At 39.9% G+C, this 23,138-nt stretch overlaps 17 non-coding genes across 17 annotated transcripts; all 17 read left to right on the top strand.

Moving 5' to 3' along the window:
• The first annotated feature begins 1,433 nt into the window (after window positions 1-1,433).
• trnas-gcu (transfer RNA serine (anticodon GCU)) lies at window positions 1,434-1,515 on the top strand. Its single transcript has one exon. It is a non-coding gene; the product is annotated as a tRNA-Ser (tRNA).
• A 1,010-nt stretch (window positions 1,516-2,525) lies between these two features.
• trnas-gcu (transfer RNA serine (anticodon GCU)) lies at window positions 2,526-2,607 on the top strand. The gene has a single exon. It is a non-coding gene; the product is annotated as a tRNA-Ser (tRNA).
• A 1,009-nt stretch (window positions 2,608-3,616) lies between these two features.
• trnas-gcu (transfer RNA serine (anticodon GCU)) lies at window positions 3,617-3,698 on the top strand. Its single transcript has one exon. It is a non-coding gene; the product is annotated as a tRNA-Ser (tRNA).
• Window positions 3,699-5,791: 2,093 nt separating this feature from the next.
• On the top strand, window positions 5,792-5,873 carry trnas-gcu (transfer RNA serine (anticodon GCU)). Its single transcript has one exon. It is a non-coding gene; the product is annotated as a tRNA-Ser (tRNA).
• A 1,002-nt stretch (window positions 5,874-6,875) lies between these two features.
• trnas-gcu (transfer RNA serine (anticodon GCU)) lies at window positions 6,876-6,957 on the top strand. The gene has a single exon. It is a non-coding gene; the product is annotated as a tRNA-Ser (tRNA).
• Window positions 6,958-7,966: 1,009 nt separating this feature from the next.
• trnas-gcu (transfer RNA serine (anticodon GCU)) lies at window positions 7,967-8,048 on the top strand. Its single transcript has one exon. It is a non-coding gene; the product is annotated as a tRNA-Ser (tRNA).
• A 1,002-nt stretch (window positions 8,049-9,050) lies between these two features.
• trnas-gcu (transfer RNA serine (anticodon GCU)) lies at window positions 9,051-9,132 on the top strand. The gene has a single exon. It is a non-coding gene; the product is annotated as a tRNA-Ser (tRNA).
• Window positions 9,133-10,134: 1,002 nt separating this feature from the next.
• On the top strand, window positions 10,135-10,216 carry trnas-gcu (transfer RNA serine (anticodon GCU)). Its single transcript has one exon. It is a non-coding gene; the product is annotated as a tRNA-Ser (tRNA).
• A 2,101-nt stretch (window positions 10,217-12,317) lies between these two features.
• trnas-gcu (transfer RNA serine (anticodon GCU)) lies at window positions 12,318-12,399 on the top strand. Its single transcript has one exon. It is a non-coding gene; the product is annotated as a tRNA-Ser (tRNA).
• A 1,009-nt stretch (window positions 12,400-13,408) lies between these two features.
• Window positions 13,409-13,490, top strand: trnas-gcu (transfer RNA serine (anticodon GCU)). Its single transcript has one exon. It is a non-coding gene; the product is annotated as a tRNA-Ser (tRNA).
• Window positions 13,491-14,492: 1,002 nt separating this feature from the next.
• trnas-gcu (transfer RNA serine (anticodon GCU)) lies at window positions 14,493-14,574 on the top strand. Its single transcript has one exon. It is a non-coding gene; the product is annotated as a tRNA-Ser (tRNA).
• Window positions 14,575-15,575: 1,001 nt separating this feature from the next.
• On the top strand, window positions 15,576-15,657 carry trnas-gcu (transfer RNA serine (anticodon GCU)). The gene has a single exon. It is a non-coding gene; the product is annotated as a tRNA-Ser (tRNA).
• Window positions 15,658-17,749: 2,092 nt separating this feature from the next.
• trnas-gcu (transfer RNA serine (anticodon GCU)) lies at window positions 17,750-17,831 on the top strand. Its single transcript has one exon. It is a non-coding gene; the product is annotated as a tRNA-Ser (tRNA).
• Window positions 17,832-18,841: 1,010 nt separating this feature from the next.
• Window positions 18,842-18,923, top strand: trnas-gcu (transfer RNA serine (anticodon GCU)). The gene has a single exon. It is a non-coding gene; the product is annotated as a tRNA-Ser (tRNA).
• Window positions 18,924-19,932: 1,009 nt separating this feature from the next.
• On the top strand, window positions 19,933-20,014 carry trnas-gcu (transfer RNA serine (anticodon GCU)). The gene has a single exon. It is a non-coding gene; the product is annotated as a tRNA-Ser (tRNA).
• Window positions 20,015-21,016: 1,002 nt separating this feature from the next.
• Window positions 21,017-21,098, top strand: trnas-gcu (transfer RNA serine (anticodon GCU)). Its single transcript has one exon. It is a non-coding gene; the product is annotated as a tRNA-Ser (tRNA).
• Window positions 21,099-22,099: 1,001 nt separating this feature from the next.
• trnas-gcu (transfer RNA serine (anticodon GCU)) lies at window positions 22,100-22,181 on the top strand. The gene has a single exon. It is a non-coding gene; the product is annotated as a tRNA-Ser (tRNA).
• The last annotated feature ends 957 nt before the right edge of the window (window positions 22,182-23,138 follow it).

Genomic DNA, 23,138 nt, shown 5'->3' with positions numbered 1-23,138 from the left:
ATCCCGAAACATTTTACCTGGAAAGCAAGCCCTTTAAAATTTGACCTAATTTGCCTTCCACATTTGGGTATATACTGAAGAGATTGTAATAACACCAACCCTAAATTTGACTTGTCCAAGTGCAATTGCTTTTGTTTCGCCCAATTTTAAATCAAACAACCTCAAACATCCCTACATGAAACCACATTTAGATAATAATGATTCTATTTTTGTGAAAGGAGGATGAATTCATACCCTCTGCACGCAAGGCCATTGTATCGAATGAGGCTTCAATTTGAGATCGAAATTATACCAGCTGTAGTTTAAGACGGAATTTTTTATGGTCAAACTAACAAGCGAGAGGACGAGGTGGCCGAGTGGTTAAGGCGATGACTGCTAATCCATTGTGCTTTGCAAGCATGGGTTCGAATCCCATTCTCATCGGCTTTGCATGTCAACTTATGTGCTGGTGTGTTGTTTGTTAGTATTTCTTATTCCACTTCTGACCAGCAGGGTTTTCAAACAATGCTTTTGTCGCAATATTTTTATTTGCTTACACTAGGTTCATTTGGCCGATTGAATCTATCATGAAGAATTTTGAGTGTGACTTCAGGCTAATGTGAAAGAGCTGTCTTTCTTTCAGTTTGCTTCCACCTTTGCTACATCCAGCTGTTCATCATTTCCTCCACAGAGCACAAGAACAAAGGAAAGACGAGTGGAGAATGCGGGCGTCGATCCCGCTACCTCTCACATGCTAAGCGAGCGCTCTACCATTTGAGCTAATTCCCCTTTAATTGTTGCATTCTTAGCGCTTCCAAATTAACGACCATTTCTGACCAAACGATCCATTCCTTGATACATCAAAAGTAATTGATCTCACAACTGAAGCTTGTTGGTTTTTCTCAGAGTGGTTGAATGTATCAAGTAGAGTCTTGTGTTCGATCAGTGAGACATGGAAAATCCGTAGTGTTTCATGGTTTTGCAGATTCTTATTTCTTTCCCTTTTTAAACAAATTTGAATTTGCACATTAGTTGGTTTGTCTTTATAAGATGACCATTAAGGCCTCTCACCAGAAGAGCACCTAAAAGATTTCTGAGGAGTGTGGACATAAATCCCGAAACATTTTACCTGGAAAGCAAGCCCTTCATAATTTGACCTAATTTGCCTTCCACATTTGGGTATATACTGAAGAGATTGTAATAACACCAACCCTAAATTTGACTTGTCCAAGTGCAACTGCTTTTGTTTCGCCCAATTTTAAATCAAACAACCTCAAACATCCCTACATGAAACCACATTTAGATAATAATGATTCTATTTTAGTGAAAGGAGGATGAATTCATACCCTCTGTACGCAAGGCCATTGTATCGAATGAGGCTTCAATTTGAGATTGAAATTATACCAGCTGTAGTTTAAGACGGACATTTTTATGGTCAAACTAACAAGCGAGAGGACGAGGTGGCCGAGTGGTTAAGGCGATGGACTGCTAATCCATTGTGCTTTGCACGCATGGGTTCGAATCCCATTCTCGTCGGCTTTGCATGTCAACTGGTGTGCTGGTGTGTTGTTTGTTAATATTTCTTATTCCACTTCTGACCAGCAGGGTTTTCAAACAATGCTTTTGTCGCAATATTTTTATTTGCTTACACTAGGTTCATTTGGGCGATTGAATCTATCATGAAGAATTTTGAGTGTGACTTGAGGCTAATATGAAAGAGCTGTCTTTCTTTCAGTTTGCACCCACCTTTGCCAAATCCAGCTGTTCATCATTTCCTCCACAGAGCACAAGAACAAAGGAAAGACGAGTGGAGAATGCGGGCGTCGATCCCGCTACCTCTCACATGCAAAGCGAGCGCTCTACCATTTGAGCTAATTCCCCTTTAATTGCTGCATTCTTAGCGCTTCCAAATTAACGACCATTTCTGACCAAACGATCCATTCCTTGATACATCAAAAGTAATTGATCTCACAACTGAAGCTTGTTGGTTTTTCTCCTAGTGGTTGAATGTATCAAGTAGAGTCTTGCGTTCGATCAGTGAGACATGGAAAATCCGTAGTGTTTCATGGTTTTGCAGATTCTTATTTCTTTCCCTTTTTAAACAAATTTGAATTTGCACATTAGTTGGTTTGTCTTTATAAGATGACCATTAAGGACTCTCACCAGAAGAGCGCCTAAAAGATTTCTGAGGAGTGTGGACATAAATCCCGCCACATTTTACCTGGAAAGCAAGCCCTTTATAATTTGACCTAATTTGCCTTCCACATTTGGGTATATACTGAAGAGATTGTAATAACACCAACCCTAAATTTGACTTGTCCAAGTGCAATTGCTTTTGTTTCGCCCAATTTTAAATCAAACAACCTCAAACATCCCTACATGAAACCACATTTAGATAATAATGATTCTATTTTTGTGAAAGGAGGATGAATTCATACCCTCTGCACGCAAGGCCATTGTATCGAATGAGGCTTCAATTTGAGATTGAAATTATACCAGCTGTAGTTTAAGACGGAAATTTTTATGGTCAAACTAGCAAGCGAGAGGACGAGGTGGCCGAGTGGTTAAGGCGATGGACTGCTAATCCATTGTGCTTTGCACGCATGGGTTCGAATCCCATTCTCGTCGGCTCTGCATGTTCACTTGTGTGCTGGTGTGTTGTTTGTTAGTATTTCTTATTCCACTTCTGACCAGCAGGGTTTTCAAACAATGCTTTTGTCGCAATATTTTTATTTGCTTACACTAGGTTCATTTGGCCGATTGAATCTATCATGAAGAATTTTGAGTGTGACTTCAGGCTAATGTGAAAGAGCTGTCTTTCTTTCAGTTTGCACCCACCTTTGCCAAATCCAGCTGTTCATCATTTCCTCCACAGAGCACAAGAACAAAGGAAAGACGAGTGGAGAATGCGGGCGTCGATCCCGCTACCTCTCACATGCTAAGCGAGCACTCTACCATTTGAGCTAATTCCCCATTAAATGCTGCATTCTTAGCGCTTCCAAATTAACGACCATTTCTGACCAAACGATCCATTCCTTGATACATCAAAAGTAATTGATCTCACAACTGAAGCTTGTTGGTTTTTCTCAGAATGGTTGAATGTATCAAGTAGAGTCTTGCGTTCGATCAGTGAGACATGGAAAATCCGTAGTGTTTCATGGTTTTGCAGATTCTTATTTCTTTCCCTTTTTAAACAAATTTGAATTTGCACATTAGTTGGTTTGTCTTTATAAGATGACCATTAAGGCCTCTCACCAGAAGAGCACCTAAAAGATTTCTGAGGAGTGTGGACATAAATCCCGAAACATTTTACCTGGAAAGCAAGCCCTTCATAATTTGACCTAATTTGCCTTCCACATTTGGGTATATACTGAAGAGATTGTAATAACACCAACCCTAAATTTGACTTGTCCAAGTGCAACTGCTTTTGTTTCGCCCAATTTTAAATCAAACAACCTCAAACATCCCTACATGAAACCACATTTAGATAATAATGATTCTATTTTAGTGAAAGGAGGATGAATTCATACCCTCTGTACGCAAGGCCATTGTATCGAATGAGGCTTCAATTTGAGATCGAAATTTTACCAGCTGTAGTTTAAGACGGAATTTTTATGGTCAAACTGACAAGCGAGAGGACGAGGTGGCCGAGTGGTTAAGGCGATGGACTGCTAATCCATTGTGCTTTGCACGCATGGGTTCGAATCCCATTCTCGTCGGCGTTGCATGTCAACTGGTGTGTCGTTTGTTAATATTTCTTATTCCACTTCTGACCAGCAGGGTTTTCAAACAATGCTTTTGTCGCAATATTTTTATTTGCTTACACTAGGTTCATTTGGGCGATTGAATCTATCATGAAGAATTTCGAGTGTGACTTCAGGCTAATGTGAAAGAGCTGTCTTTCTTTCAGTTTGCTTCCACCTTTGCTACATCCAGCTGTTCATCATTTCCTCCACAGAGCACAAGAACAAAGGAAAGACGAGTGGAGAATGCGGGCGTCGATCCCGCTACCTCTCACATGCTAAGCGAGCACTCTACCATTTGAGCTAATTCCCCTTTAATTGTTGCATTCTTAGCGCTTCCAAATTAACGACCATTTCTGACCAAACGATCCATTCCTTGATACATCAAAAGTAATTGATCTCACAACTGAAGCTTGTTGGTTTTTCTCAGAGTGGTTGAATGTATCAAGTAGAGTCTTGCGTTCGATCAGTGAGACATGGAAAATCCGTAGTGTTTCATGGTTTTGCAGATTCTTATTTCTTTCCCTTTTTAAACAAATTTGAATTTGCACATTAGTTGGTTTGTCTTTATAAGATGACCATTAAGGCCTCCAACCAGAAGAGCACCTAAAAGATTTCTGAGGAGTGTGGACATAAATCCCGAAACATTTTACCTGGAAAGCAAGCCCTTTAAAATTTGACCTAATTTGCCTTCCACATTTGGGTATATACTGAAGAGATTGTAATAACACCAACCCTAAATTTGACTTGTCCAAGTGCAATTGCTTTTGTTTCGCCCAATTTTAAATCAAACAACCTCAAACATCCCTACATGAAACCACATTTAGATAATAATGATTCTATTTTTGTGAAAGGAGGATGAATTCATACCCTCTGCACGCAAGGCCATTGTATCGAATGAGGCTTCAATTTGAGATCGAAATTATACCAGCTGTAGTTTAAGACGGAATTTTTTATGGTCAAACTAACAAGCGAGAGGACGAGGTGGCCGAGTGGTTAAGGCGATGACTGCTAATCCATTGTGCTTTGCAAGCATGGGTTCGAATCCCATTCTCATCGGCTTTGCATGTCAACTTATGTGCTGGTGTGTTGTTTGTTAGTATTTCTTATTCCACTTCTGACCAGCAGGGTTTTCAAACAATGCTTTTGTCGCAATATTTTTATTTGCTTACACTAGGTTCATTTGGCCGATTGAATCTATCATGAAGAATTTTGAGTGTGACTTCAGGCTAATGTGAAAGAGCTGTCTTTCTTTCAGTTTGCTTCCACCTTTGCTACATCCAGCTGTTCATCATTTCCTCCACAGAGCACAAGAACAAAGGAAAGACGAGTGGAGAATGCGGGCGTCGATCCCGCTACCTCTCACATGCTAAGCGAGCGCTCTACCATTTGAGCTAATTCCCCTTTAATTGTTGCATTCTTAGCGCTTCCAAATTAACGACCATTTCTGACCAAACGATCCATTCCTTGATACATCAAAAGTAATTGATCTCACAACTGAAGCTTGTTGGTTTTTCTCAGAGTGGTTGAATGTATCAAGTAGAGTCTTGTGTTCGATCAGTGAGACATGGAAAATCCGTAGTGTTTCATGGTTTTGCAGATTCTTATTTCTTTCCCTTTTTAAACAAATTTGAATTTGCACATTAGTTGGTTTGTCTTTATAAGATGACCATTAAGGCCTCTCACCAGAAGAGCACCTAAAAGATTTCTGAGGAGTGTGGACATAAATCCCGAAACATTTTACCTGGAAAGCAAGCCCTTCATAATTTGACCTAATTTGCCTTCCACATTTGGGTATATACTGAAGAGATTGTAATAACACCAACCCTAAATTTGACTTGTCCAAGTGCAACTGCTTTTGTTTCGCCCAATTTTAAATCAAACAACCTCAAACATCCCTACATGAAACCACATTTAGATAATAATGATTCTATTTTAGTGAAAGGAGGATGAATTCATACCCTCTGTAGGCAAGGCCATTGTATCGAATGAGGCTTCAATTTGAGATTGAAATTATACCAGCTGTAGTTTAAGACGGACATTTTTATGGTCAAACTAACAAGCGAGAGGACGAGGTGGCCGAGTGGTTAAGGCGATGGACTGCTAATCCATTGTGCTTTGCACGCATGGGTTCGAATCCCATTCTCGTCGGCTTTGCATGTCAGCTGGTGTGTTGTTTGTTAATATTTCTTATTCCACTTCTGACCAGCAGGGTTTTCAAACAATGCTTTTGTCGCAATATTTTTATTTGCTTACACTAGGTTCATTTGGGCGATTGAATCTATCATGAAGAATTTTGAGTGTGACTTGAGGCTAATATGAAAGAGCTGTCTTTCTTTCAGTTTGCACCCACCTTTGCCAAATCCAGCTGTTCATCATTTCCTCCACAGAGCACAAGAACAAAGGAAAGACGAGTGGAGAATGCGGGCGTCGATCCCGCTACCTCTCACATGCAAAGCGAGCGCTCTACCATTTGAGCTAATTCCCCTTTAATTGCTGCATTCTTAGCGCTTCCAAATTAACGACCATTTCTGACCAAACGATCCATTCCTTGATACATCAAAAGTAATTGATCTCACAACTGAAGCTTGTTGGTTTTTCTCCTAGTGGTTGAATGTATCAAGTAGAGTCTTGCGTTCGATCAGTGAGACATGGAAAATCCGTAGTGTTTCATGGTTTTGCAGATTCTTATTTCTTTCCCTTTTTAAACAAATTTGAATTTGCACATTAGTTGGTTTGTCTTTATAAGATGACCATTAAGGACTCTCACCAGAAGAGCGCCTAAAAGATTTCTGAGGAGTGTGGACATAAATCCCGCCACATTTTACCTGGAAAGCAAGCCCTTTATAATTTGACCTAATTTGCCTTCCACATTTGGGTATATACTGAAGAGATTGTAATAACACCAACCCTAAATTTGACTTGTCCAAGTGCAATTGCTTTTGTTTCGCCCAATTTTAAATCAAACAACCTCAAACATCCCTACATGAAACCACATTTAGATAATAATGATTCTATTTTTGTGAAAGGAGGATGAATTCATACCCTCTGCACGCAAGGCCATTGTATCGAATGAGGCTTCAATTTGAGATTGAAATTATACCAGCTGTAGTTTAAGACGGAAATTTTTATGGTCAAACTAGCAAGCGAGAGGACGAGGTGGCCGAGTGGTTAAGGCGATGGACTGCTAATCCATTGTGCTTTGCACGCATGGGTTCGAATCCCATTCTCGTCGGCTCTGCATGTTCACTTGTGTGCTGGTGTGTTGTTTGTTAGTATTTCTTATTCCACTTCTGACCAGCAGGGTTTTCAAACAATGCTTTTGTCGCAATATTTTTATTTGCTTACACTAGGTTCATTTGGCCGATTGAATCTATCATGAAGAAATTTGAGTGTGACTTCAGGCTAATGTGAAAGAGCTGTCTTTCTTTCAGTTTGCACCCACCTTTGCCAAATCCAGCTGTTCATCATTTCCTCCACAGAGCACAAGAACAAAGGAAAGACGAGTGGAGAATGCGGGCGTCGATCCCGCTACCTCTCACATGCTAAGCGAGCACTCTACCATTTGAGCTAATTCCCCATTAATTGCTGCATTCTTAGCGCTTCCAAATTAACGACCATTTCTGACCAAACGATCCATTCCTTGATACATCAAAAGTAATTGATCTCACAACTGAAGCTTGTTGGTTTTTCTCAGAATGGTTGAATGTATCAAGTAGAGTCTTGCGTTCGATCAGTGAGACATGGAAAATCCGTAGTGTTTCATGGTTTTGCAGATTCTTATTTCTTTCCCTTTTTAAACAAATTTGAATTTGCACATTAGTTGGTTTGTCTTTATAAGATGACCATTAAGGCCTCTCACCAGAAGAGCACCTAAAAGATTTCTGAGGAGTGTGGACATAAATCCCGAAACATTTTACCTGGAAAGCAAGCCCTTTATAATTTGACCTAATTTGCCTTCCACATTTGGGTATATACTGAAGAGATTGTAATAACACCAACCCTAAATTTGACTTGTCCAAGTGCAACTGCTTTTGTTTCGCCCAATTTTAAATCAAACAACCTCAAACATCCCTACATGAAACCACATTTAGATAATAATGATTCTATTTTTGTGAAAGGAGGATGAATTCATACCCTCTGCACGCAAGGCCATTGTATCGAATGAGGCTTCAATTTGAGATCGAAATTATACCAGCTGTAGTTTAAGACGGAATTTTTATGGTCAAACTGACAAGCGAGAGGACGAGGTGGCCGAGTGGTTAAGGCGATGGACTGCTAATCCATTGTGCTTTGCACGCATGGGTTCGAATCCCATTCTCGTTGGCGTTGCATGTCAACTGGTGTGTCGTTTGTTAATATTTCTTATTCCACTTCTGACCAGCAGGGTTTTCAAAAAATGCTTTTGTCGCAATATTTTTATTTCTTTACACTAGGTTCTTTTGGGCGATTGAATCTATCATGAAGAATTTTGAGTGTGACTTCAGGCTAATGTGAAAGAGCTGTCTTTCTTTCAGTTTGCACCCACCTTTGCCAAATCCAGCTGTTCATCATTTCCTCCACAGAGCACAAGAACAAAGGAAACACGAGTGGAGAATGCGGGCGTCGATCCCGCTACCTCTCACATGCAAAGCGAGCGCTCTACCATTTGAGCTAATTCCCCATTTAATTGTTGCATTCTTAGCGCTTCCAAATTAACGACCATTTCTGACCAAACGATCCATTCCTTGATACATCAAAAGTAATTGATCTCACAACTGAAGCTTGTTGGTTTTTCTCAGAGTGGTTGAATGTATCAAGTAGAGTCTTGCGTTCGATCAGTGAGACATGGAAAATCCGTAGTGTTTCATGGTTTTGCAGATTCTTATTTCTTTCCCTTTTTAAACAAATTTGAATTTGCACATTAGTTGGTTTGTCTTTATAAGATGACCATTAAGGCCTCTCACCAGAAGAGCACCTAAAAGATTTCTGAGGAGTGTGGACATAAATCCTGAAACATTTTACCTGGAAAGCAAGCCCTTTATAATTTGACCTAATTTGCCTTCCACATTTGGGTATATACTGAAGAGATTGTAATAACACCAACCCTAAATTTGACTTGTCCAAGTGCAACTGCTTTTGTTTCGCCCAATTTTAAATCAAACAACCTCAAACATCCCTACATGAAACCACATTTAGATAATAATGATTCTATTTTTGTGAAAGGAGGATGAATTCATACCCTCTGCACGCAAGGCCATTGTATCGAATGAGGCTTCAATTTGAGATCGAAATTTTACCAGCTGTAGTTTAAGACGGAATTTTTATGGTCAAACGGACAAGCGAGAGGACGAGGTGGCCGAGTGGTTAAGGCGATGGACTGCTAATCCATTGTGCTTTGCACGCATGGGTTCGAATCCCATTCTCGTCGGCGTTGCATGTCAACTGGTGTGTCGTTTGTTAATATTTCTTATTCCACTTCTGACCAGCAGGGTTTTCAAACAATGCTTTTGTCGCAATATTTTTATTTGCTTACACTAGGTTCATTTGGGCGATTGAATCTATCATGAAGAATTTTGAGTGTGACTTGAGGCTAATATGAAAGAGCTGTCTTTCTTTCAGTTTGCACCCACCTTTGCCAAATCCAGCTGTTCATCATTTCCTCCACAGAGCACAAGAACAAAGGAAAGACGAGTGGAGAATGCGGGCGTCGATCCCGCTACCTCTCACATGCAAAGCGAGCGCTCTACCATTTGAGCTAATTCCCCTTTAATTGTTGCATTCTTAGCGCTTCCAAATTAACGACCATTTCTGACCAAACGATCCATTCCTTGATACATCAAAAGTAATTGATCTCACAACTGAAGCTTGTTGGTTTTTCTCAGAGTGGTTGAATGTATCAAGTAGAGTCTTGCGTTCGATCAGTGAGACATGGAAAATCCGTAGTGTTTCATGGTTTTGCAGATTCTTATTTCTTTCCCTTTTTAAACAAATTTGAATTTGCACATTAGTTGGTTTGTCTTTATAAGATGACCATTAAGGACTCTCACCAGAAGAGCGCCTAAAAGATTTCTGAGGAGTGTGGACATAAATCCCGCCACATTTTACCTGGAAAGCAAGCCCTTTATAATTTGACCTAATTTGCCTTCCACATTTGGGTATATACTGAAGAGATTGTAATAACACCAACCCTAAATTTGACTTGTCCAAGTGCAATTGCTTTTGTTTCGCCCAATTTTAAATCAAACAACCTCGAACATCCCTACATGAAACCACATTTAGATAATAATGATTCTATTTTTGTGAAAGGAGGATGAATTCATACCCTCTGCACGCAAGGCCATTGTATCGAATGAGGCTTCAATTTGAGATTGAAATTATACCAGCTGTAGTTTAAGACGGAAATTTTTATGGTCAAACTAGCAAGCGAGAGGACGAGGTGGCCGAGAGGTTAAGGCGATGGACTGCTAATCCATTGTGCTTTGCACGCATGGGTTCGAATCCCATTCTCGTCGGCTCTGCATGTTCACTTGTGTGCTGGTGTGTTGTTTGTTAGTATTTCTTATTCCACTTCTGACCAGCAGGGTTTTCAAACAATGCTTTTGTCGCAATATTTTTATTTGCTTACACTAGGTTCATTTGGCCGATTGAATCTATCATGAAGAATTTTGAGTGTGACTTCAGGCTAATGTGAAAGAGCTGTCTTTCTTTCAGTTTGCACCCACCTTTGCCTAATCCAGCTGTTCATCATTTCCTCCACAGAGCACAAGAACAAAGGAAAGACGAGTGGAGAATGCGGGCGTCGATCCCGCTACCTCTCACATGCTAAGCGAGCACTCTACCATTTGAGCTAATTCCCCCTTAATTGCTGCATTCTTAGCGCTTCCAAATTAACGACCATTTCTGACCAAACGATCCATTCCTTGATACATCAAAAGTAATTGATCTCACAACTGAAGCTTGTTGGTTTTTCTCAGAGTGGTTGAATGTATCAAGTAGAGTCTTGCGTTCGATCAGTGAGACATGGAAAATCCGTAGTGTTTCATGGTTTTGCAGATTCTTATTTCTTTCCCTTTTTAAACAAATTTGAATTTGCACATTAGTTGGTTTGTCTTTATAAGATGACCATTAAGGCCTCCAACCAGAAGAGCACCTAAAAGATTTCTGAGGAGTGTGGACATAAATCCCGAAACATTTTACCTGGAAAGCAAGCCCTTTAAAATTTGACCTAATTTGCCTTCCACATTTGGGTATATACTGAAGAGATTGTAATAACACCAACCCTAAATTTGACTTGTCCAAGTGCAATTGCTTTTGTTTCGCCCAATTTTAAATCAAACAACCTCAAACATCCCTACATGAAACCACATTTAGATAATAATGATTCTATTTTTGTGAAAGGAGGATGAATTCATACCCTCTGCACGCAAGGCCATTGTATCGAATGAGGCTTCAATTTGAGATCGAAATTATACCAGCTGTAGTTTAAGACGGAATTTTTTATGGTCAAACTAACAAGCGAGAGGACGAGGTGGCCGAGTGGTTAAGGCGATGACTGCTAATCCATTGTGCTTTGCAAGCATGGGTTCGAATCCCATTCTCATCGGCTTTGCATGTCAACTTATGTGCTGGTGTGTTGTTTGTTAGTATTTCTTATTCCACTTCTGACCAGCAGGGTTTTCAAACAATGCTTTTGTCGCAATATTTTTATTTGCTTACACTAGGTTCATTTGGCCGATTGAATCTATCATGAAGAATTTTGAGTGTGACTTCAGGCTAATGTGAAAGAGCTGTCTTTCTTTCAGTTTGCTTCCACCTTTGCTACATCCAGCTGTTCATCATTTCCTCCACAGAGCACAAGAACAAAGGAAAGACGAGTGGAGAATGCGGGCGTCGATCCCGCTACCTCTCACATGCAAAGCGAGCGCTCTACCATTTGAGCTAATTCCCCTTTAATTGTTGCATTCTTAGCGCTTCCAAATTAACGACCATTTCTGACCAAACGATCCATTCCTTGATACATCAAAAGTAATTGATCTCACAACTGAAGCTTGTTGGTTTTTCTCAGAGTGGTTGAATGTATCAAGTAGAGTCTTGCGTTCGATCAGTGAGACATGGAAAATCCGTAGTGTTTCATGGTTTTGCAGATTCTTATTTCTTTCCCTTTTTAAACAAATTTGAATTTGCACATTAGTTGGTTTGTCTTTATAAGATGACCATTAAGGACTCTCACCAGAAGAGCGCCTAAAAGATTTCTGAGGAGTGTGGACATAAATCCCGCCACATTTTACCTGGAAAGCAAGCCCTTTATAATTTGACCTAATTTGCCTTCCACATTTGGGTATATACTGAAGAGATTGTAATAACACCAACCCTAAATTTGACTTGTCCAAGTGCAATTGCTTTTGTTTCGCCCAATTTTAAATCAAACAACCTCGAACATCCCTACATGAAACCACATTTAGATAATAATGATTCTATTTTTGTGAAAGGAGGATGAATTCATACCCTCTGCACGCAAGGCCATTGTATCGAATGAGGCTTCAATTTGAGATTGAAATTATACCAGCTGTAGTTTAAGACGGAAATTTTTATGGTCAAACTAGCAAGCGAGAGGACGAGGTGGCCGAGAGGTTAAGGCGATGGACTGCTAATCCATTGTGCTTTGCACGCATGGGTTCGAATCCCATTCTCGTCGGCTCTGCATGTTCACTTGTGTGCTGGTGTGTTGTTTGTTAGTATTTCTTATTCCACTTCTGACCAGCAGGGTTTTCAAACAATGCTTTTGTCGCAATATTTTTATTTGCTTACACTAGGTTCATTTGGCCGATTGAATCTATCATGAAGAATTTTGAGTGTGACTTCAGGCTAATGTGAAAGAGCTGTCTTTCTTTCAGTTTGCACCCACCTTTGCCAAATCCAGCTGTTCATCATTTCCTCCACAGAGCACAAGAACAAAGGAAAGACGAGTGGAGAATGCGGGCGTCGATCCCGCTACCTCTCACATGCTAAGCGAGCACTCTACCATTTGAGCTAATTCCCCATTAATTGCTGCATTCTTAGCGCTTCCAAATTAACGACCATTTCTGACCAAACGATCCATTCCTTGATACATCAAAAGTAATTGATCTCACAACTGAAGCTTGTTGGTTTTTCTCAGAATGGTTGAATGTATCAAGTAGAGTCTTGCGTTCGATCAGTGAGACATGGAAAATCCGTAGTGTTTCATGGTTTTGCAGATTCTTATTTCTTTCCCTTTTTAAACAAATTTGAATTTGCACACTAGTTGGTTTGTCTTTATAAGATGACCATTAAGGCCTCTCACCAGAAGAGCACCTAAAAGATTTCTGAGGAGTGTGGACATAAATCCCGAAACATTTTACCTGGAAAGCAAGCCCTTTATAATTTGACCTAATTTGCCTTCCACATTTGGGTATATACTGAAGAGATTGTAATAACACCAACCCTAAATTTGACTTGTCCAAGTGCAACTGCTTTTGTTTCGCCCAATTTTAAATCAAACAACCTCAAACATCCCTACATGAAACCACATTTAGATAATAATGATTCTATTTTTGTGAAAGGAGGATGAATTCATACCCTCTGCACGCAAGGCCATTGTATCGAATGAGGCTTCAATTTGAGATCGAAATTATACCAGCTGTAGTTTAAGACGGAATTTTTATGGTCAAACTGACAAGCGAGAGGACGAGGTGGCCGAGTGGTTAAGGCGATGGACTGCTAATCCATTGTGCTTTGCACGCATGGGTTCGAATCCCATTCTCGTCGGCGTTGCATGTCAACTGGTGTGTCGTTTGTTAATATTTCTTATTCCACTTCTGACCAGCAGGGTTTTCAAAAAATGCTTTTGTCGCAATATTTTTATTTCTTTACACTAGGTTCTTTTGGGCGATTGAATCTATCATGAAGAATTTTGAGTGTGACTTCAGGCTAATGTGAAAGAGCTGTCTTTCTTTCAGTTTGCACCCACCTTTGCCAAATCCAGCTGTTCATCATTTCCTCCACAGAGCACAAGAACAAAGGAAACACGAGTGGAGAATGCGGGCGTCGATCCCGCTACCTCTCACATGCAAAGCGAGCGCTCTACCATTTGAGCTAATTCCCCATTTAATTGTTGCATTCTTAGCGCTTCCAAATTAACGACCATTTCTGACCAAACGATCCATTCCTTGATACATCAAAAGTAATTGATCTCACAACTGAAGCTTGTTGGTTTTTCTCAGAGTGGTTGAATGTATCAAGTAGAGTCTTGCGTTCGATCAGTGAGACATGGAAAATCCGTAGTGTTTCATGGTTTTGCAGATTCTTATTTCTTTCCCTTTTTAAACAAATTTGAATTTGCACATTAGTTGGTTTGTCTTTATAAGATGACCATTAAGGCCTCTCACCAGAAGAGCACCTAAAAGATTTCTGAGGAGTGTGGACATAAATCCTGAAACATTTTACCTGGAAAGCAAGCCCTTTATAATTTGACCTAATTTGCCTTCCACATTTGGGTATATACTGAAGAGATTGTAATAACACCAACCCTAAATTTGACTTGTCCAAGTGCAATTGCTTTTGTTTCGCCCAATTTTAAATCAAACAACCTCAAACATCCCTACATGAAACCACATTTAGATAATAATGATTCTATTTTTGTGAAAGGAGGATGAATTCATACCCTCTGCACGCAAGGCCATTGTATCGAATGAGGCTTCAATTTGAGATCGAAATTTTACCAGCTGTAGTTTAAGACGGAATTTTTATGGTCAAACTGACAAGCGAGAGGACGAGGTGGCCGAGTGGTTAAGGCGATGGACTGCTAATCCATTGTGCTTTGCACGCATGGGTTCGAATCCCATTCTCGTCGGCTTTGCATGTCAACTTGTGTGTTGTTTGTTAGTATTTCTTATTCCACTTCTGACCAGCAGGGTTTTCAAACAATGCTTTTGTCGCAATATTTTTATTTCTTTACACTAGGTTCTTTTGGGCGATTGAATCTATCATGAAGAATTTTGAGTGTGACTTGAGGCTAATGTGAAAGAGCTGTCTTTCTTTCAGTTTGCACCCACCTTTGCCAAATCCAGCTGTTCATCATTTCCTCCACAGAGCACAAGAACAAAGGAAACACGAGTGGAGAATGCGGGCGTCGATCCCGCTACCTCTCACATGCAAAGCGAGCGCTCTACCATTTGAGCTAATTCCCCTTTAATTGTTGCATTCTTAGTGCTTCCAAATTAACGACCATTTCTGACCAAACGATCCATTCCTTGATACATCAAAAGTAATTGATCTCACAACTGAAGCTTGTTGGTTTTTCTCAGAGTGGTTGAATGTATCAAGTAGAGTCTTGCGTTCGATCAGTGAGACATGGAAAATCCGTAGTGTTTCATGGTTTTGCAGATTCTTATTTCTTTCCCTTTTTAAACAAATTTGAATTTGCACATTAGTTGGTTTGTCTTTATAAGATGACCATTAAGGCCTCTCACCAGAAGAGCACCTAAAAGATTTCTGAGGAGTGTGGACATAAATCCTGAAACATTTTACCTGGAAAGCAAGCCCTTTATAATTTGACCTAATTTGCCTTCCACATTTGGGTATATACTGAAGAGATTGTAATAACACCAACCCTAAATTTGACTTGTCCAAGTGCAACTGCTTTTGTTTCGCCCAATTTTAAATCAAACAACCTCAAACATCCCTACATGAAACCACATTTAGATAATAATGATTCTATTTTTGTGAAAGGAGGATGAATTCATACCCTCTGCACGCAAGGCCATTGTATCGAATGAGGCTTCAATTTGAGATCGAAATTTTACCAGCTGTAGTTTAAGACGGAATTTTTATGGTCAAACTGACAAGCGAGAGGACGAGGTGGCCGAGTGGTTAAGGCGATGGACTGCTAATCCATTGTGCTTTGCACGCATGGGTTCGAATCCCATTCTCGTCGGCGTTGCATGTCAACTGGTGTGTCGTTTGTTAATATTTCTTATTCCACTTCTGACCAGCAGGGTTTTCAAACAATGCTTTTGTCGCAATATTTTTATTTGCTTACACTAGGTTCATTTGGGCGATTGAATCTATCATGAAGAATTTTGAGTGTGACTTCAGGCTAATGTGAAAGAGCTGTCTTTCTTTCAGTTTGCTTCCACCTTTGCTACATCCAGCTGTTCATCATTTCCTCCACAGAGCACAAGAACAAAGGAAAGACGAGTGGAGAATGCGGGCGTCGATCCCGCTACCTCTCACATGCTAAGCGAGCACTCTACCATTTGAGCTAATTCCCCTTTAATTGTTGCATTCTTAGCGCTTCCAAATTAACGACCATTTCTGACCAAACGATCCATTCCTTGATACATCAAAAGTAATTGATCTCACAACTGAAGCTTGTTGGTTTTTCTCAGAGTGGTTGAATGTATCAAGTAGAGTCTTGCGTTCGATCAGTGAGACATGGAAAATCCGTAGTGTTTCATGGTTTTGCAGATTCTTATTTCTTTCCCTTTTTAAACAAATTTGAATTTGCACATTAGTTGGTTTGTCTTTATAAGATGACCATTAAGGCCTCCAACCAGAAGAGCACCTAAAAGATTTCTGAGGAGTGTGGACATAAATCCCGAAACATTTTACCTGGAAAGCAAGCCCTTTAAAATTTGACCTAATTTGCCTTCCACATTTGGGTATATACTGAAGAGATTGTAATAACACCAACCCTAAATTTGACTTGTCCAAGTGCAATTGCTTTTGTTTCGCCCAATTTTAAATCAAACAACCTCAAACATCCCTACATGAAACCACATTTAGATAATAATGATTCTATTTTTGTGAAAGGAGGATGAATTCATACCCTCTGCACGCAAGGCCATTGTATCGAATGAGGCTTCAATTTGAGATCGAAATTATACCAGCTGTAGTTTAAGACGGAATTTTTTATGGTCAAACTAACAAGCGAGAGGACGAGGTGGCCGAGTGGTTAAGGCGATGACTGCTAATCCATTGTGCTTTGCAAGCATGGGTTCGAATCCCATTCTCATCGGCTTTGCATGTCAACTTATGTGCTGGTGTGTTGTTTGTTAGTATTTCTTATTCCACTTCTGACCAGCAGGGTTTTCAAACAATGCTTTTGTCGCAATATTTTTATTTGCTTACACTAGGTTCATTTGGCCGATTGAATCTATCATGAAGAATTTTGAGTGTGACTTCAGGCTAATGTGAAAGAGCTGTCTTTCTTTCAGTTTGCTTCCACCTTTGCTACATCCAGCTGTTCATCATTTCCTCCACAGAGCACAAGAACAAAGGAAAGACGAGTGGAGAATGCGGGCGTCGATCCCGCTACCTCTCACATGCTAAGCGAGCGCTCTACCATTTGAGCTAATTCCCCTTTAATTGTTGCATTCTTAGCGCTTCCAAATTAACGACCATTTCTGACCAAACGATCCATTCCTTGATACATCAAAAGTAATTGATCTCACAACTGAAGCTTGTTGGTTTTTCTCAGAGTGGTTGAATGTATCAAGTAGAGTCTTGTGTTCGATCAGTGAGACATGGAAAATCCGTAGTGTTTCATGGTTTTGCAGATTCTTATTTCTTTCCCTTTTTAAACAAATTTGAATTTGCACATTAGTTGGTTTGTCTTTATAAGATGACCATTAAGGCCTCTCACCAGAAGAGCACCTAAAAGATTTCTGAGGAGTGTGGACATAAATCCCGAAACATTTTACCTGGAAAGCAAGCCCTTCATAATTTGACCTAATTTGCCTTCCACATTTGGGTATATACTGAAGAGATTGTAATAACACCAACCCTAAATTTGACTTGTCCAAGTGCAACTGCTTTTGTTTCGCCCAATTTTAAATCAAACAACCTCAAACATCCCTACATGAAACCACATTTAGATAATAATGATTCTATTTTAGTGAAAGGAGGATGAATTCATACCCTCTGTACGCAAGGCCATTGTATCGAATGAGGCTTCAATTTGAGATTGAAATTATACCAGCTGTAGTTTAAGACGGAATTTTTATGGTCAAACTAACAAGCGAGAGGACGAGGTGGCCGAGTGGTTAAGGCGATGGACTGCTAATCCATTGTGCTTTTCACGCATGGGTTCGAATCCCATTCTCGTCGGCTTTGCATGTCAACTGGTGTGCTGGTGTGTTGTTTGTTAATATTTCTTATTCCACTTCTGACCAGCAGGGTTTTCAAACAATGCTTTTGTCGCAATATTTTTATTTGCTTACACTAGGTTCATTTGGGCGATTGAATCTATCATGAAGAATTTTGAGTGTGACTTGAGGCTAATATGAAAGAGCTGTCTTTCTTTCAGTTTGCACCCACCTTTGCCAAATCCAGCTGTTCATCATTTCCTCCACAGAGCACAAGAACAAAGGAAAGACGAGTGGAGAATGCGGGCGTCGATCCCGCTACCTCTCACATGCAAAGCGAGCGCTCTACCATTTGAGCTAATTCCCCTTTAATTGCTGCATTCTTAGCGCTTCCAAATTAACGACCATTTCTGACCAAACGATCCATTCCTTGATACATCAAAAGTAATTGATCTCACAACTGAAGCTTGTTGGTTTTTCTCCTAGTGGTTGAATGTATCAAGTAGAGTCTTGCGTTCGATCAGTGAGACATGGAAAATCCGTAGTGTTTCATGGTTTTGCAGATTCTTATTTCTTTCCCTTTTTAAACAAATTTGAATTTGCACATTAGTTGGTTTGTCTTTATAAGATGACCATTAAGGACTCTCACCAGAAGAGCGCCTAAAAGATTTCTGAGGAGTGTGGACATAAATCCCGCCACATTTTACCTGGAAAGCAAGCCCTTTATAATTTGACCTAATTTGCCTTCCACATTTGGGTATATACTGAAGAGATTGTAATAACACCAACCCTAAATTTGACTTGTCCAAGTGCAATTGCTTTTGTTTCGCCCAATTTTAAATCAAACAACCTCAAACATCCCTACATGAAACCACATTTAGATAATAATGATTCTATTTTTGTGAAAGGAGGATGAATTCATACCCTCTGCACGCAAGGCCATTGTATCGAATGAGGCTTCAATTTGAGATTGAAATTATACCAGCTGTAGTTTAAGACGGAAATTTTTATGGTCAAACTAGCAAGCGAGAGGACGAGGTGGCCGAGTGGTTAAGGCGATGGACTGCTAATCCATTGTGCTTTGCACGCATGGGTTCGAATCCCATTCTCGTCGGCTCTGCATGTTCACTTGTGTGCTGGTGTGTTGTTTGTTAGTATTTCTTATTCCACTTCTGACCAGCAGGGTTTTCAAACAATGCTTTTGTCGCAATATTTTTATTTGCTTACACTAGGTTCATTTGGCCGATTGAATCTATCATGAAGAATTTTGAGTGTGACTTCAGGCTAATGTGAAAGAGCTGTCTTTCTTTCAGTTTGCACCCACCTTTGCCAAATCCAGCTGTTCATCATTTCCTCCACAGAGCACAAGAACAAAGGAAAGACGAGTGGAGAATGCGGGCGTCGATCCCGCTACCTCTCACATGCTAAGCGAGCACTCTACCATTTGAGCTAATTCCCCATTAATTGCTGCATTCTTAGCGCTTCCAAATTAACGACCATTTCTGACCAAACGATCCATTCCTTGATACATCAAAAGTAATTGATCTCACAACTGAAGCTTGTTGGTTTTTCTCAGAATGGTTGAATGTATCAAGTAGAGTCTTGCGTTCGATCAGTGAGACATGGAAAATCCGTAGTGTTTCATGGTTTTGCAGATTCTTATTTCTTTCCCTTTTTAAACAAATTTGAATTTGCACATTAGTTGGTTTGTCTTTATAAGATGACCATTAAGGCCTCTCACCAGAAGAGCACCTAAAAGATTTCTGAGGAGTGTGGACATAAATCCCGAAACATTTTACCTGGAAAGCAAGCCCTTTATAATTTGACCTAATTTGCCTTCCACATTTGGGTATATACTGAAGAGATTGTAATAACACCAACCCTAAATTTGACTTGTCCAAGTGCAACTGCTTTTGTTTCGCCCAATTTTAAATCAAACAACCTCAAACATCCCTACATGAAACCACATTTAGATAATAATGATTCTATTTTTGTGAAAGGAGGATGAATTCATACCCTCTGCACGCAAGGCCATTGTATCGAATGAGGCTTCAATTTGAGATCGAAATTATACCAGCTGTAGTTTAAGACGGAATTTTTATGGTCAAACTAACAAGCGAGAGGACGAGGTGGCCGAGTGGTTAAGGCGATGGACTGCTAATCCATTGTGCTTTGCACGCATGGGTTCGAATCCCATTCTCGTTGGCGTTGCATGTCAACTGGTGTGTCGTTTGTTAATATTTCTTATTCCACTTCTGACCAGCAGGGTTTTCAAAAAATGCTTTTGTCGCAATATTTTTATTTCTTTACACTAGGTTCTTTTGGGCGATTGAATCTATCATGAAGAATTTTGAGTGTGACTTCAGGCTAATGTGAAAGAGCTGTCTTTCTTTCAGTTTGCACCCACCTTTGCCAAATCCAGCTGTTCATCATTTCCTCCACAGAGCACAAGAACAAAGGAAACACGAGTGGAGAATGCGGGCGTCGATCCCGCTACCTCTCACATGCAAAGCGAGCGCTCTACCATTTGAGCTAATTCCCCATTTAATTGTTGCATTCTTAGCGCTTCCAAATTAACGACCATTTCTGACCAAACGATCCATTCCTTGATACATCAAAAGTAATTGATCTCACAACTGAAGCTTGTTGGTTTTTCTCAGAGTGGTTGAATGTATCAAGTAGAGTCTTGCGTTCGATCAGTGAGACATGGAAAATCCGTAGTGTTTCATGGTTTTGCAGATTCTTATTTCTTTCCCTTTTTAAACAAATTTGAATTTGCACATTAGTTGGTTTGTCTTTATAAGATGACCATTAAGGCCTCTCACCAGAAGAGCACCTAAAAGATTTCTGAGGAGTGTGGACATAAATCCTGAAACATTTTACCTGGAAAGCAAGCCCTTTATAATTTGACCTAATTTGCCTTCCACATTTGGGTATATACTGAAGAGATTGTAATAACACCAACCCTAAATTTGACTTGTCCAAGTGCAACTGCTTTTGTTTCGCCCAATTTTAAATCAAACAACCTCAAACATCCCTACATGAAACCACATTTAGATAATAATGATTCTATTTTTGTGAAAGGAGGATGAATTCATACCCTCTGCACGCAAGGCCATTGTATCGAATGAGGCTTCAATTTGAGATCGAAATTTTACCAGCTGTAGTTTAAGACGGAATTTTTATGGTCAAACTGACAAGCGAGAGGACGAGGTGGCCGAGTGGTTAAGGCGATGGACTGCTAATCCATTGTGCTTTGCACGCATGGGTTCGAATCCCATTCTCGTCGGCTTTGCATGTCAACTTGTGTGTTGTTTGTTAGTATTTCTTATTCCACTTCTGACCAGCAGGGTTTTCAAACAATGCTTTTGTCGCAATATTTTTATTTCTTTACACTAGGTTCTTTTGGGCGATTGAATCTATCATGAAGAATTTTGAGTGTGACTTCAGGCTAATGTGAAAGAGCTGTCTTTCTTTCAGTTTGCACCCACCTTTGCCAAATCCAGCTGTTCATCATTTCCTCCACAGAGCACAAGAACAAAGGAAACACGAGTGGAGAATGCGGGCGTCGATCCCGCTACCTCTCACATGCAAAGCGAGCGCCCTACCATTTGAGCTAATTCCCCTTTAATTGTTGCATTCTTAGTGCTTCCAAATTAACGACCATTTCTGACCAAACGATCCATTCCTTGATACATCAAAAGTAATTGATCTCACAACTGAAGCTTGTTGGTTTTTCTCAGAGTGGTTGAATGTATCAAGTAGAGTCTTGCGTTCGATCAGTGAGACATGGAAAATCCGTAGTGTTTCATGGTTTTGCAGATTCTTATTTCTTTCCCTTTTTAAACAAATTTGAATTTGCACATTAGTTGGTTTGTCTTTATAAGATGACCATTAAGGCCTCTCACCAGAAGAGCACCTAAAAGATTTCTGAGGAGTGTGGACATAAATCCTGAAACATTTTACCTGGAAAGCAAGCCCTTTATAATTTGACCTAATTTGCCTTCCACATTTGGGTATATACTGAAGAGATTGTAATAACACCAACCCTAAATTTGACTTGTCCAAGTGCAACTGCTTTTGTTTCGCCCAATTTTAAATCAAACAACCTCAAACATCCCTACATGAAACCACATTTAGATAATAATGATTCTATTTTTGTGAAAGGAGGATGAATTCATACCCTCTGCACGCAAGGCCATTGTATCGAATGAGGCTTCAATTTGAGATCGAAATTTTACCAGCTGTAGTTTAAGACGGAATTTTTATGGTCAAACTGACAAGCGAGAGGACGAGGTGGCCGAGTGGTTAAGGCGATGGACTGCTAATCCATTGTGCTTTGCACGCATGGGTTCGAATCCCATTCTCGTCGGCGTTGCATGTCAACTGGTGTGTCGTTTGTTAATATTTCTTATTCCACTTCTGACCAGCAGGGTTTTCAAACAATGCTTTTGTCGCAATATTTTTATTTGCTTACACTAGGTTCATTTGGCCGATTGAATCTATCATGAAGAATTTTGAGTGTGACTTCAGGCTAATGTGAAAGAGCTGTCTTTCTTTCAGTTTGCTTCCACCTTTGCTACATCCAGCTGTTCATCATTTCCTCCACAGAGCACAAGAACAAAGGAAAGACGAGTGGAGAATGCGGGCGTCGATCCCGCTACCTCTCACATGCTAAGCGAGCACTCTACCATTTGAGCTAATTCCCCTTTAATTGTTGCATTCTTAGCGCTTCCAAATTAACGACCATTTCTGACCAAACGATCCATTCCTTGATACATCAAAAGTAATTGATCTCACAACTGAAGCTTGTTGGTTTTTCTCAGAGTGGTTGAATGTATCAAGTAGAGTCTTGCGTTCGATCAGTGAGACATGGAAAATCCGTAGTGTTTCATGGTTTTGCAGATTCTTATTTCTTTCCCTTTTTAAACAAATTTGAATTTGCACATTAGTTGGTTTGTCTTTATAAGATGACCATTAAGGCCTCTCACCAGAAGAGCACCTAAAAGATTTCTGAGGAGTGTGGACATAAATCCCGAAACATTTTACCTGGAAAGCAAGCCCTTTATAATTTGACCTAATTTGCCTTCCACATTTGGGTATATACTGAAGAGATTGTAATAACACCAACCCTAAATTTGACTTGTCCAAGTGCAATTGCTTTTGTTTCGCCCAATTTTAAATCAAACAACCTCAAACATCCCTACATGAAACCACATTTAGATAATAATGATTCTATTTTTGTGAAAGGAGGATGAATTCATACCCTCTGCACGCAAGGCCATTGTATCGAATGAGGCTTCAATTTGAGATCGAAATTATACCAGCT

This window comes from Odontesthes bonariensis, chromosome 11 (assembly GCF_027942865.1).
Source record: "Odontesthes bonariensis isolate fOdoBon6 chromosome 11, fOdoBon6.hap1, whole genome shotgun sequence".
Classification (NCBI taxonomy): Eukaryota; Metazoa; Chordata; class Actinopteri; order Atheriniformes; family Atherinopsidae; genus Odontesthes; species Odontesthes bonariensis.
This window is presented reverse-complemented; position numbering and strand designations above follow the sequence as displayed.